Consider the following 13,291-nt stretch of genomic DNA (forward strand, 5'->3'; position numbering starts at 1 on the left):
TTTGTGTCTTTTGAAATTCTGACCAGCCACACAAGTGAGAGATTCCATCAACAGTGTCAAGAAAAGAATGGATTTGATCTGACTGCTCTCCATCGAATGTTGGAATACTGCTAACTAGATCGAAATTTGGTTTGACATTTTGCTCAGGGGGTGTAACAAGTTCTACATCTACTAAATTTGTATCTGTTCTATTTAGGTCTCTGTTAACAGTTTCGTTTAGTGTGATACTAAGTTGATTTAATCTAGCTGATAGCGCTTCAAAAGCAGCTTGAACTTCTACTTCCTGCCCTTCAAAATTAACTCTCTCAGCCATTTTAAATTTTTATAATTAACCTTTCATTTGCATAAATAAATAACTCTCATAAAACAATAAATTTAATCTATCAGCTTTGTGTGACCTAGATAATTTCCTGAAATCTTTTCATCTTAAATTATTTTATAATAAACAATATTGATATCTGACCTGATCGATTCAGCATAAATGAACATTAATAATTTGATATGAGCTCTAAATAAACGAATGTAGACCTATCATAAAATGAATTCATCGGGAAGTCTATCTCCAACATAAACGCCACATAAATATTCGATAAATATATAAATAATAACAATAATATTTTCAATATAGAAAGAGCTGTATAAATTGCTCACCAAATTTAATTGATGTCTTCATCTCCATTGTAGAATGCCGCAAACGTTGCCCCAGTAGTAGATCCATGTTATTACAGTTGTCATCCGCCGAACAGCTGGTAGAATGACAGCACCAGTCTCTATGGAGTCGTGTAGCCTGAAGAGCGATGAACCTGGTGACGTATTCGCCAACACCCAAAAGTTGGAGGAAGCCCACGTCACACCTCTGCCAATCCCCACCTCAACGTTTCGCTGGTTCGCTGCCCGCGTTCTGCTGACTCATGACAGTGCTCTCCAGTAGAGCTGCCACCACCAGGTTTTTTGGGTCCTGGGCCCTGCTACTTTTATAGGATAATATTATTAAATAAATACGCAAATTCACCAAAACAATCTCACTCTATTGAAAAAATCCCATAACAAACATCTATACTCTCTCTCTCTAAACATAATCACTCCTCAATCACATTACTAAAAACTACATCTCACTATCTCAAGCACAACCTTCCTCTAGCGCGTCTCGGAACGTTCTCCCTCTAGTTTCGCCTCTACGCGGTCATCACTCTCTCAGCTCACCAGTTCAAAAGTCCAATTTGGTGGCCTGAGTGATGACTCCGCTATTCTAATAATTAATATCCTATGAGAGCGGGGTGTTTGAATTGTTACATCACCCCTCCGCATGAAAAAGATGTGGCATATACAATTACTGGCACATCTTTAAACTAAGTTGAAATCAAATAAAATTTAAATCTTGACAATATCGTTAAATATAGTTGATACATTTCCATATTCATTACATTTTAAAAATTTATATAATAAAATTCAAGGAGAGAGAGTATCATACTTATACATTTGAATGATGAATCTAGTCTAATTTTACAAACAATAAATTATTGGCACAGAGCAAAGCAGAGTCCATCTTAACACATTAGGCTACCATAAAGTTCTCCCACATAAAGTTTTAAATTTCTAATCATTATAGTCCCCACCACACATTGGTCACTTTTGAACACCCAGCGATTTTGAAACTGTTGAGTTGACTCTTAGGCAGTGTCGTTGCCGAATGTTGTCTCCTGCATTATCTTCTCGAGGTGACCGCCTCCTTCAACTCGGATGGTGGTGTGCCTGTGGCTCTGTTGCTCTGGCCTCTCTGTCCGTTCGCAAAAGGCACTCCTGCGAGACAACACAAAACTACGACCAGTATCAAGCTTATACTTATTATACATATTATTAAATACAGCAATAAATTGTCAATTTTCTATTACACTAAACATAAATTATTCTCATGTTTCAATATATTAGATTTTCCTAAGTCAATGCTGATGACTTTATTGAATAAAGTAGGCTTCTTCATACTTATAATATCTTACTTTCAAAACTATTTTCATCTCCTAAATTAATTTTAATATATAATAATAGCATAAGGTATAAATATACTACAAGTTTTCATAGTTCCTTTGGTGTGAATTAAAGCAAGACATGAAAATTCTTCAATAATAGAATATTATGCATTTCGTTTTCATTCACAAAATTAGTGAATCAAAGTTTCATTATTGGTTTTCCCATGGACATGTTTAGTTTTTTATTATTAGTTTCAATCACACAAATCATTCTTCCACAATCATCAACATTCACTGGCCATCACTTTCACACTCCATACTTACTCAACATACTAATCATTCACACCTTGTTTTAGTTCTTTATTTTTGTTCCTGTCTCAAGTAAACTTGCTTTAATTCTTTCTCACCAACATTTAAAGTTATCATCTTGAAGTAATACAAAATAAATATCCATAATAAAAATAAACTTCGACATATATAAACTTCCTACTGAATATTATAATTGAATAAATAAATGAATAATCTATCGTATGGGGTCATTCTTTTACATTTAATATACAATATATATTTATATCTCAATAATCATGGACATAATCAATACACTACATAATCGTTATATCTTCTTGGTTTTTTCCTTTTTCTCTTGTGTTTCGAGTTTGCATCGTTATCTGATTCATTTTCATCATATGCTTCCTCTTCTCTTACTTCGTCATTGTTATCGTCGTCGTCTTCATCTTGCTCTTCTTCGTTTTCCTCATTGACTTCTATTTGTTCTTCATCTTCCTCCTCTTCTTCTTCTGGCTCGTTTCCTTCTCTAACTTCATTTGCAGCTTGCTCATAGTACAACGCTGGTTTTATTCTGTTTACATGTACAACTACGTTCTTTCCTCTTACTCTCAATACTACATTCAGTTTCGATTTAATTTCTACAATTCGATACGGTCCTCTCCATAGCTTTGACAATTTCTTCACTCTCTTTCTTTTAATTTGTGGTACATAAAGATAAACTTTTTGTCCTACACGATATTCACTTGTTTTAGACTTTTTGTCGTACTGCTTCTTCTGCGTTTTCCTTGCCTTCTCTTGGCACTCAACTGACATTTCTTTTATAGTTTGTAGTCTACTTCTAAGATCTTCTATATAATTCGAATAAATCTCTGTATCTTCAGTTAATGTGAGATCAGCTTCAAGCGGTGTTCTCATTTTCTTTCCGAATACCATCTCATAAGGTGTGTATCCAATTGATTCGTGCTCTTGCGAATTGTATGCCATATTCACCATGGGAAGCAACTCATCCCAGTCATCTTGATTTTTGTTGACATAATGACTCAACATTTTTGGTATAGTTCTGTGAACTCTTTCCGTTCTACCATTACTCATTGGGTGATAAGCTGTTGTTTGTAATTTTCTTATTCCTAGAAGTTTGCACATCGATTTCATCAGATCAGACGTGAAATTAGTTCCTTGATCAGTAATTAATTCCATTGGTACGCCGATTCTTGTTATCACTCTCTGTATTAGTGCTTGTGCAATAGTCTCAGCAGTTTGATCCGGTAGGGCGATAAAATCCCCATATCTAGTAAAATGATCAATTACTGTTAGGATGTATCTGTTTCTTGACTTTGATAACGGAAGTGGACCTAGAATATCACATGACAGTCTGTATCCAAACTCGGTCACTTCTTTAAATTCTCCTAAGGGTGCTTTCGATTTTCCGTAATCTGTTCTTTTACTACATTCTTCACACGCTCTTATAAAATTAGTTACATCATTCTTCATTTTAGGCCAATAAAACTTTTCTTGAATTCTTACAATTGTTTTCTTAATGCCCCCATGACCGGCAGAAGGAAGATCATGGTGGAGACGAATAACTTTCTCTCGAAGGCTTCTTGGTATAACAATCAACTTCTTATCATGTTTCTTGAAGTGAATGATCCCTTCTGGACTCAATTTGAAACTAGGATACTCTCGAAGGCGCTGACACTCTTCGTCTGCTCTCTGCTTCTCTCTTATGATTTCCAAGTCTAACAGTGGAAGATTCTCAACTGTATTCTTGTATATAACTCTGCTTAAGCAGTCTGCATTTGAGTGTTTAACACCAGGCTTGTGAATTACTTTATAATCGTACTCAGCTAACTTCAAAGCCCATCTGGTTAGTCTACTTGATGGATCTTTCAGTGATAAAAGCCACTTGATAGCACTATGATCAGTATATAAAGTGAATGATCGACCATAGAGGTAACATCTAAAATATTTAACAGCCCACACAACTGCTAATAGCTCTCGCTCTGTTACACTGTAATTTTGTTCAGCTGAATTGAGTTGTCTAGATGCATATGCAATAACATGTTCAACTCCATTGATTTCCTGAGCTAAAATTGATCCAATTGCGAAATTACTGGCATCTGTGCTAAGAATAAATGCTTTTGAGAAATCTGGATAAATAAGTAGCGGTTCTGTGATTAGTTTTTCTTTCAACTTTTGAAAAGCGGTTTCACATTCTTCATTCCAGTCAAAATGTTGATTCTTTTTAGTTAATTTTGTAAGCGGTTTGGCGATTTCGGCGAATTTTGGAACATGTCTTCTGTAATAACTGCATAAACCTACAAAACCACGGATTTCTTTTTCATTTTTAGGTCGAGGAAACTCTTTGATTGCTTCAATTTTCTTAGGACATGGCTTGATTCCATCCCTGTTGACTATGTGACCTAGAAAACTTATTTCTGGCTTAGCAATTTGACATTTTTTCAATTGAACACTCAAATTGACTTCTCTAAATCTATCCAATACTTCGGCAATATCTTCAGTGTGCTGATCTATTGTAGGGCTAAATATTAAAATATCATCCATGTACGGTAAGCATGCTTTTCCTTTCAATCCTAACAAGGTAGAATCTACAAGTCTTTGAAACACTGCTGGTGAATTGATAAGTCCCATTGGCATTCTTGTATATTCATAATGTCCATCAGGAGTACTGAAAGCAGTTTTTTCTTGACTCTCAGGGTGCATTTTGATTTGGAAGAATCCAGAATTCATATCAAGTGCTGTGAAATATTTGCTACCTCCTAATGAATCTAATGTCTCGTGGATATCAGGTAAAGGCCATACTTCTGGAACTGTAATTTTGTTAATTTCTCTAAAATCAATACACATTCTGTATGTAATAACACCATCAGGACCTGGTTTTTTCGGAACAATAACAACTGGTGCTGACCAAGGTGATGAACTGGTCACAATGATTCCTTTGTCTAGCTGTTCCTGAATAAGTTTCTTCAAAACATCTCTCTGTGAATGTGGTACCCTGTACGGTCTTTTATTAATAGGGGGGTGATCACCAGTATTAATTTTGTGTTCTACTGTTGATGTGCAGCCTAAATTCTCAATTCCTTCAAGACTAAAAATGTCAATATATTTGCAAAGTATATTTCTCATCTTAATTCTCTCTTCATTATCCAAATGACTCAACTTTCCTTCTAATTTAGCTGCAAACTCCTCTGTTCTGTTTCTAGTTAGCTTCACTTCTTTATAGTTAGCATCGTGTTCATCATTGCTTGATTGAGACTCTTCAACATTACAAATTAATGTGTTCTTATATAATGTTAAATCTTCATTGGTTACATTTGTTACTTTAGTCCAACACATACCATTCATTACTTTAGAAAGACTTCGGGCTATTAAAATTCCATGAACTTTGACTGTTACAGGCTCTGTTATTATTACTTTGTTTTCTAATTCATTTTTCAATTCTTTATTGTTTTTTCCCAATTTGATTTGTACTATTCTCTCCGACCTAGCAGGTATTGTGAGATTGGTTCTACAATACGCATTAACATGAACTGTCGATTCTGAGGGTAATTTTGAAGTTATCGGTTTTGATTGGATATAATTTTCTTCTATCTTTGAATTTGTAAAATCTGTTTGAGTACTTCCTTCACTTTTCATACTTATAGTTTTTGATTGAGTATTTTCTTCTTCAACCTTCATATAGCCACTCTTTTTGTAATCTTCATTGGAACTGTTTCTTTCATAAAGTCGCGCAACTTGCCTTCCCTCCATAAATAATATACTACGATCAAGGTCTATGACTGACTTTTTAATTTTGAGAACATCATATCCCAGTATTGCAATATAGGTGTCTGGTAAGTCAACTACTATTAAGTCGCATTTTACCTCCATCCCATTCAGTTTTATAACTTGCCTCACTGTCCCATGCACTCGCATAAGGGCTCCAGCGATGCCTCTAATTAGGATGTTGCTTGGAGTGATTGTGCCAGTTACGATTTGTCTTGTGATAAGGGATACTTGTGCTCCCGTATCAACTACAATCTTTCCTTCCACTCCTCCAATACTACCATCCACAACTAGTTCTTCGGCACTATTTTGGCATAATGTAGTTACAATTTTGGGCTTACTTCGTCTCGCCTGTCCAGACCTATTACAAAACTGATCTGAATTTACTAATGTTTGGGGTTCCCAACGGCGGTCTTGAGCTCCCCGTTGTCGTTTAACAACTTCTCTTGATCTTTTCGGTTGTCATTTATCTTTTTCCCACTTCCCCAACAATTGTGTGCAAGATGTCCTCGCTTGTTGCAATTGTTACAAATTTTATCTGCGGAATATTGTTTCATTCTACATTCAGTTTCTAGATGACCCTTTTTCTTACAAAAGTTACAAACTCTAATGCCCACTTGTTGGGTGTCAGTGTGTACAACTCTCTTCCTACAATGTCTAGCGATGTGTCCAATCTTCCCACAGTTATAACAATTTTTTTGAGTTATTGTGCTAAATACTTTTCTAGATGGCTCCTGTTCATTTTGGAAGGGTTTTCTATCTAGGTTGGAAATCGCTATGGCTGTTGTTACTGCTTCTTTAAAGGATGTTGGGAATTTGATTCGAGTTTGTTTCCCTATTTCGCCAAGTAATCCTCTTAGGAATGACTCCATGGCTCTCCTATCAGCTTCTTCCCTTAGTATTTTATTAGCTTCATCACTTGCTGTTACTCTAATCGTCTTCCTACTAATGTTCATGACTCGGTCTGCATATTTTTCAATTGACTCTCCTTTATTTTGTTGGATTGATGCCAATTGCTCATAGTAATAGCGACTTGGTAGGCTATCACCAAAACGCTCAACCAAAGCTGCTCTAATTTCAGCTGCAGATTTTGCATTCCTACACCTATCATCTGACTTGAAAAACAATAATGCACTTCCGGTAAGTTTTAATCTGATAATTTGTGTCTTTTGAAATTCTGACCAGCCACACAAGTGAGAGATTCCATCAACAGTGTCAAGAAAAGAATGGATTTGATCTGACTGCTCTCCATCGAATGTTGGAATACTGCTAACTAGATCGAAATTTGGTTTGACATTTTGCTCAGGGGGTGTAACAAGTTCTACATCTACTAAATTTGTATCTGTTCTATTTAGGTCTCTGTTAACAGTTTCGTTTAGTGTGATACTAAGTTGATTTAATCTAGCTGATAGCGCTTCAAAAGCAGCTTGAACTTCTACTTCCTGCCCTTCAAAATTAACTCTCTCAGCCATTTTAAATTTTTATAATTAACCTTTCATTTGCATAAATAAATAACTCTCATAAAACAATAAATTTAATCTATCAGCTTTGTGTGACCTAGATAATTTCCTGAAATCTTTTCATCTTAAATTATTTTATAATAAACAATATTGATATCTGACCTGATCGATTCAGCATAAATGAACATTAATAATTTGATATGAGCTCTAAATAAACGAATGTAGACCTATCATAAAATGAATTCATCGGGAAGTCTATCTCCAACATAAACGCCACATAAATATTCGATAAATATATAAATAATAACAATAATATTTTCAATATAGAAAGAGCTGTATAAATTGCTCACCAAATTTAATTGATGTCTTCATCTCCATTGTAGAATGCCGCAAACGTTGCCCCAGTAGTAGATCCATGTTATTACAGTTGTCATCCGCCGAACAGCTGGTAGAATGACAGCGACAGTCTCTATGGAGTCGTGTAGCCTGAAGAGCGATGAACCTGGTGACGTATTCGCCAACACCCAAAAGTTGGAGGAAGCCCACGTCACACCTCTGCCAATCCCCACCTCAACGTTTCGCTGGTTCGCTGCCCGCGTTCTGCTGACTCAGGACACTTCCGCTTTCCAGAGTTCAACAATCGCGCTCGGTTTCATATTTCATCCGAATAATTTTCGAACTCACTGTTCAACAGTCTTTAAAATTGAATTTAATAATTTTTTTAGCTGCATCATTTTTGAGACGTCAACGTTATTTAGAAAATATTACTGCACGGATTTGATATATTGAACTATGAATTGAAGAAATTTCACCTTTTGTCCGAATTCATGTAGAAATAAATTTATACTGATCATTATTTGGTAGTTAATAAAGTTCTCTTCATCTTCACAAACTAACGAAATACATAATACACATAATCAAGAGTTCAACACAATCACGTACACACATTCAAAAACGAATTAAAATTTAGTAACACTTAACAATGAACTTTGAAACTATCACGGCACCAATTATATTATCTTTCGGAGACAATTTTTACTGTTCTTTCACGGTTGAAATACTTTTAAAAAGTTTTCAGAGTTCGGATCCCACCGCCAAGTCACCACTTGTGGCGTGCGTGGCGAGCATGACAGTGCTCTCCAGTAGAGCTGCCACCACCAGGTTTTTTGGGTCCTGGGCCCTGCTACTTTTATAGGATAATATTATTAAATAAATACGCAAATTCACCAAAACAATCTCACTCTATTGAAAAAATCCCATAACAAACATCTATACTCTCTCTCTCTAAACATATCCACTCCTCAATCACATTACTAAAAACTACATCTCACTATCTCAAGCACAACCTTCCTCTAGCGCGTCTCGGAACGTTCTCCCTCTAGTTTCGCCTCTACGCGGTCATCACTCTCTCAGCTCACCAGTTCAAAAGTCCAATTTGGTGGCCTGAGTGATGACTCCGCTATTCTAATAATTAATATCCTATGAGAGCGGGGTGTTTGAATTGTTACACGGTGCTCATTACCGTCCGCTGTCCGAGCTGTGATCATTGCACTTGTCCTCTTTGAAGACAGGTGTGATGTCCTCTTCTCAACAGGGACAGGGAGCTGAACATATATGAATGTAGATGTCATAATCTTCAGTCTCCTAAGATCGGCGCACCAATTGTTCAGGCGATGCGAAGGGAGTGATGATCCGGAGAAACTTTTTCTCAGGATCAACATTCTTCCAACAAAACACCTGCATGACATACCGGCACATATACCATAGGTGATATGGCTGTGGAAGAGACCGTGGTATGCGGTAACAATGAATTTCTCTTTTAATTCTTCAAAGTTATTTACATCAAAACGGATGAAAATCCACCAATCACAATGAGCAAAATTTGAATTAAAATTGTTTTCAAAACAAAATCTTTTGATTTTGATCCTGTTTGTGATTTCATTTCTCTCAAGATACTCGGTCAAGTTTACTAAGAAATGCATTGGATTATTTTTGTCAATTTGCATTTGGAATTCAAACCTATCGAAATTACTATTGTTACCAGTATGATTACACATCGGTTTTGTTGACATGTTAATTTTATTTATGTTTTTCTAACCTCAGTTATAGCAGCTGTATTTTCTTGTCAATCTATTTTCAAAAGGATAATACCTTGATTTCCCTGTCTACTTTTTCGTTTAATTCTACAACCTCTTTTTCAACATGCTTAATACTTTCATTATTTTCTACATTGATAGCATTTTGTGTCATATTTTGTTGCTCAACTATGATCTTATTTTTATTTACTCTCATTAACTTCATCAACCCTATCAGAAACTTGAATGATTTTGTTCTGCATTGATTTTTCTACATCTAACATTGATATTTCAAGATCATTGGTTTCTGCTGTAGATGACCTATTTCTTTGTGATTTTTACTTAATGTATCATTTATCTCTTTAATTTTCTGCTTTGTATTACCTGCTCTAGTCTTATGCTAGCAAATTCTTGCTTCATATCATCAAACCTAGCACTTTGATCTTGTTTCAAATTATCAATCTTAGCATTTTGCTTATCAAACCTAGCATTTAGCTAATCAAATCTAGCATTTTGTCTATCAAACTTTTGTGTTAGAACGCTGTAAGATTTAGATCATTTTTAGCTCCTACCATACTTGTTTCATTCGATATTTCTACTACTTCCTCATGAATTGTTACATTTGAAACGTTTTCACTTACAGCTACACTATCGTTTGAGTCATTGTTTAAGTTAGGTCTAAATCTTGAGATTCTTCATCTAAGTATTGAATGTTTTCACTGAATAAAACTTCATTATTTTTATTGTTCTCCATCTTGCTACTGCATAAAAATATTTACTCATTAGAACCTGAACTTTCTCGAACCGATTTCCCACTCAGCAGCATCTCCCATTCACAATCCATCAAGATATCTATCCTACCAATAATTTTTCATAACCAGGGATATATTTTGTAGTTTTGGTCTCACACCAGGGCGTACCATTTGCCATGCTACCAATTTCTCCTAAATAGGTTGGATAGCATTTCTCCCTATTAACCTAAAGAAAATTATCGGCTCCAAAATGGTAGATTCTTGATAAATTATGAATGGATCTATTGCTTATGAATAAGAAATCCAGTTTTCAGAGCAAATCAACTTATAATCTCATAAGAATTTTGGCAATATACAACACAAATCCACAAAACAATACCTTACACACTTAAACATCTAGCATCATTACAAGCTAAAATACTTATCCATTTATATAGTTAAAACAATGGCTATAGGCTTGTAGACACACAAATCAAATTATACAAACTTAGAACACCATAAAACTGTTCAAATTTCGAATTAAAACATTATAAATTTCAATTAAACAGAAAAATATTCAGAGAGCACAAAACACTTTCAACTGCCAGCCACCATTTTCTAGAGAGAAGCTAACAAGTACAGAGCAAAGCCACACCTCAAACCAGTGACGACATTATGAACACGTCATTGATATTAAATTCCAAAAAATTATAAATTACAAGTTTAGAATTTACATTTTACATTTGTTCTCAATAAAACTTTATTTCGAAACTGTTATTCTAAATTTATATATCCTCTATATTTATAATGATCTCTTAATTCTGTTAACTCTGTTTTGGTGATACCATGGAATGTGCAACACAATTATTTACGATAAATTCTCAGTTAAAAGTTGTCCGCATATCGATTACTCTGATATTTACTATCAAGTTTTATAGATCTCGAATTGAAGATTCGATTTTAATCAAGAAAAATTGTAATATTACAAAAGTTAGGGTAGAGAATTTACTTCACATTATATTGTGGTTATTCAAAAGTTTTATAAGATTTATAGTTTTTTTAATGTAAAAATAAAGAATTGAAAAGGTTATTTATTCAGAATAATTAAGGTAATCCTTCTCCATCTTTTCACGATAAAATAATGTAATAATGTATTTCAAAAACGTTATTTCATGTGGATTTTTGGAAATTTTCATGCAAAAGAAATGACCAAATGTGGGACAAGAAATGTAGAAAAAACCGTTCTATTCATGTTCTTTTCTGAGAGTTCAGTATACATGTTCAGTATAACGTGAAAATGTAGAAACAAAAAAAAAACGTTATTTTCGAATTTCAGTTTCACGTACTTTTCACGTGAAAAGTTGGAACATTTCCACTTTTTTCACCTGAAAAAAATGGGATTTTCTCGACTTTTCCACCAGAATATGACGTTATAATGTAAAACTGTGAGGACATAATTTTCACGTGAAAAAAACGTTCTTGTGTTATCTTGGACTTTCCTTTCACGAGAGGGAGAGTCATGCATATTTAAATACATTTTTAGGTTATTAAATAAATTTGCTAGCAGATTAATTCAGGAAATAAAATTCTTATTTTCTAATTTGTAAAGATTGTATACTTTGAACTGTTACTCGTTCTAGAGATGTTCAAACACCGGATCCTGAAGGAAAATCTGAATGCTTCAAAAATTGAGATTGAATTGAGGTGCAGTAACATAACCCAGTATGTAGCTAAAAATCTGGTGTGGCGCACTCACACAACTTTCTTTGACGTTATGAAAATTGATCAACTGGCGCTAGTGTTCCCGCGCATATCAAATCTACTATTCTAAGATCTGAGACAGCTGGTGACAGGACAATAGCGCTCCAGACACACGGAGTCTGCTATCTCTTCATAGTGAATGATTTAATAGAATCAACAGTTGCCAACAGTTTGCAATTAAATAATCTTATTTTCTCGCATTTCGAGCTTATTTTCAATCTTAGGTGAAAATGTTACTGAACATAAATTGTAGAAATATTCATGCTGAATCTTTTCCACGAATTTTTTTTTATTTAAATTGTATCTGAAGCCTGATAATTTAGAATCTAAAATCAAACTTTGCATAGATGGGGCGGTGCTCCTGAAATTTTCACAGATATGGGACTTGTGGCAGTCAATAGAGCTTATCAATGACTTTTTTAGGTGTGAATTTGATCAAAATCGTTGGAGTCGTTTTCGAGAAAATCGCGAAAAACCCTGTTTTTTACGCCATTTTAGCCGCCATCTTGAATTGCATTTGATCGAAATTGTTCGTGTCGGATCCTTATAGTGTAAGGACCTTAAGTTTCAAATTTCAAGTCATTCCGTTAATTGGGAGATGAGATATCGTGTACACAGACACACATACACTCATACACACACACACACACACACACACACACACACACACACACACACACACACCACACACACACACACATACAGACCAATACCCAAAAACCATTTTTTTGGACTCAGGGGACCTTGAAATTTAGAAATTTAGAAATTGGGGCACCTTAATTTTTCTTGGAAAGCAATACTTTCCTTACCTATGGTAATAGGGCAGAGGAAAGTAAAAAATTGCTACTTTAAACAGGAAGAGATTAAATTATTCTGGAGCACCACAATAAGGACCTTTTTCAATAGATAAATGACATGCATATGAGTTGTTTTAATAAACAACTTCTCACATTATTTATGTCTTAACAATTTGCATCCCTTAATTTCTCATCAATATGTCAATAGACATCTATTCACTGAATCCAATTCACTTATATTAATTATAGATAATTAAACAGGTATACTCTCTTGTCTGATGCCAGTTGCAGCTGGGTTAAAATATTATAATCCTTGCGAATGTTATCTTCATCCTGAGCTGCTCTCCTAGATTTAAAAGAGGATTTTTTCTATAAAGGAGACAGGCTGCTTATAGATGGCTATTGATCTGTATTGATATCAATACAGCT

General features: G+C 34.7%; 1 long non-coding RNA gene across 1 annotated transcript; it reads right to left on the reverse strand.

Annotated features, from left to right (window-relative positions):
• Positions 1-1,161: 1,161 nt before the first annotated feature.
• LOC120351199 lies at positions 1,162-9,006 on the reverse strand. Its single transcript, XR_005571230.1, has 2 exons — positions 7,849-9,006; positions 1,162-1,800 (listed from the first exon to the last, which is right to left on the reverse strand). It is a non-coding gene; the product is annotated as an uncharacterized LOC120351199 (long non-coding RNA).
• Between the last annotated feature and the right edge of the window lie 4,285 nt (positions 9,007-13,291).

This window comes from Nilaparvata lugens, chromosome 4, assembly GCF_014356525.2.
Source record: "Nilaparvata lugens isolate BPH chromosome 4, ASM1435652v1, whole genome shotgun sequence".
Lineage (NCBI taxonomy): Eukaryota > Metazoa > Arthropoda > Insecta > Hemiptera > Delphacidae > Nilaparvata > Nilaparvata lugens.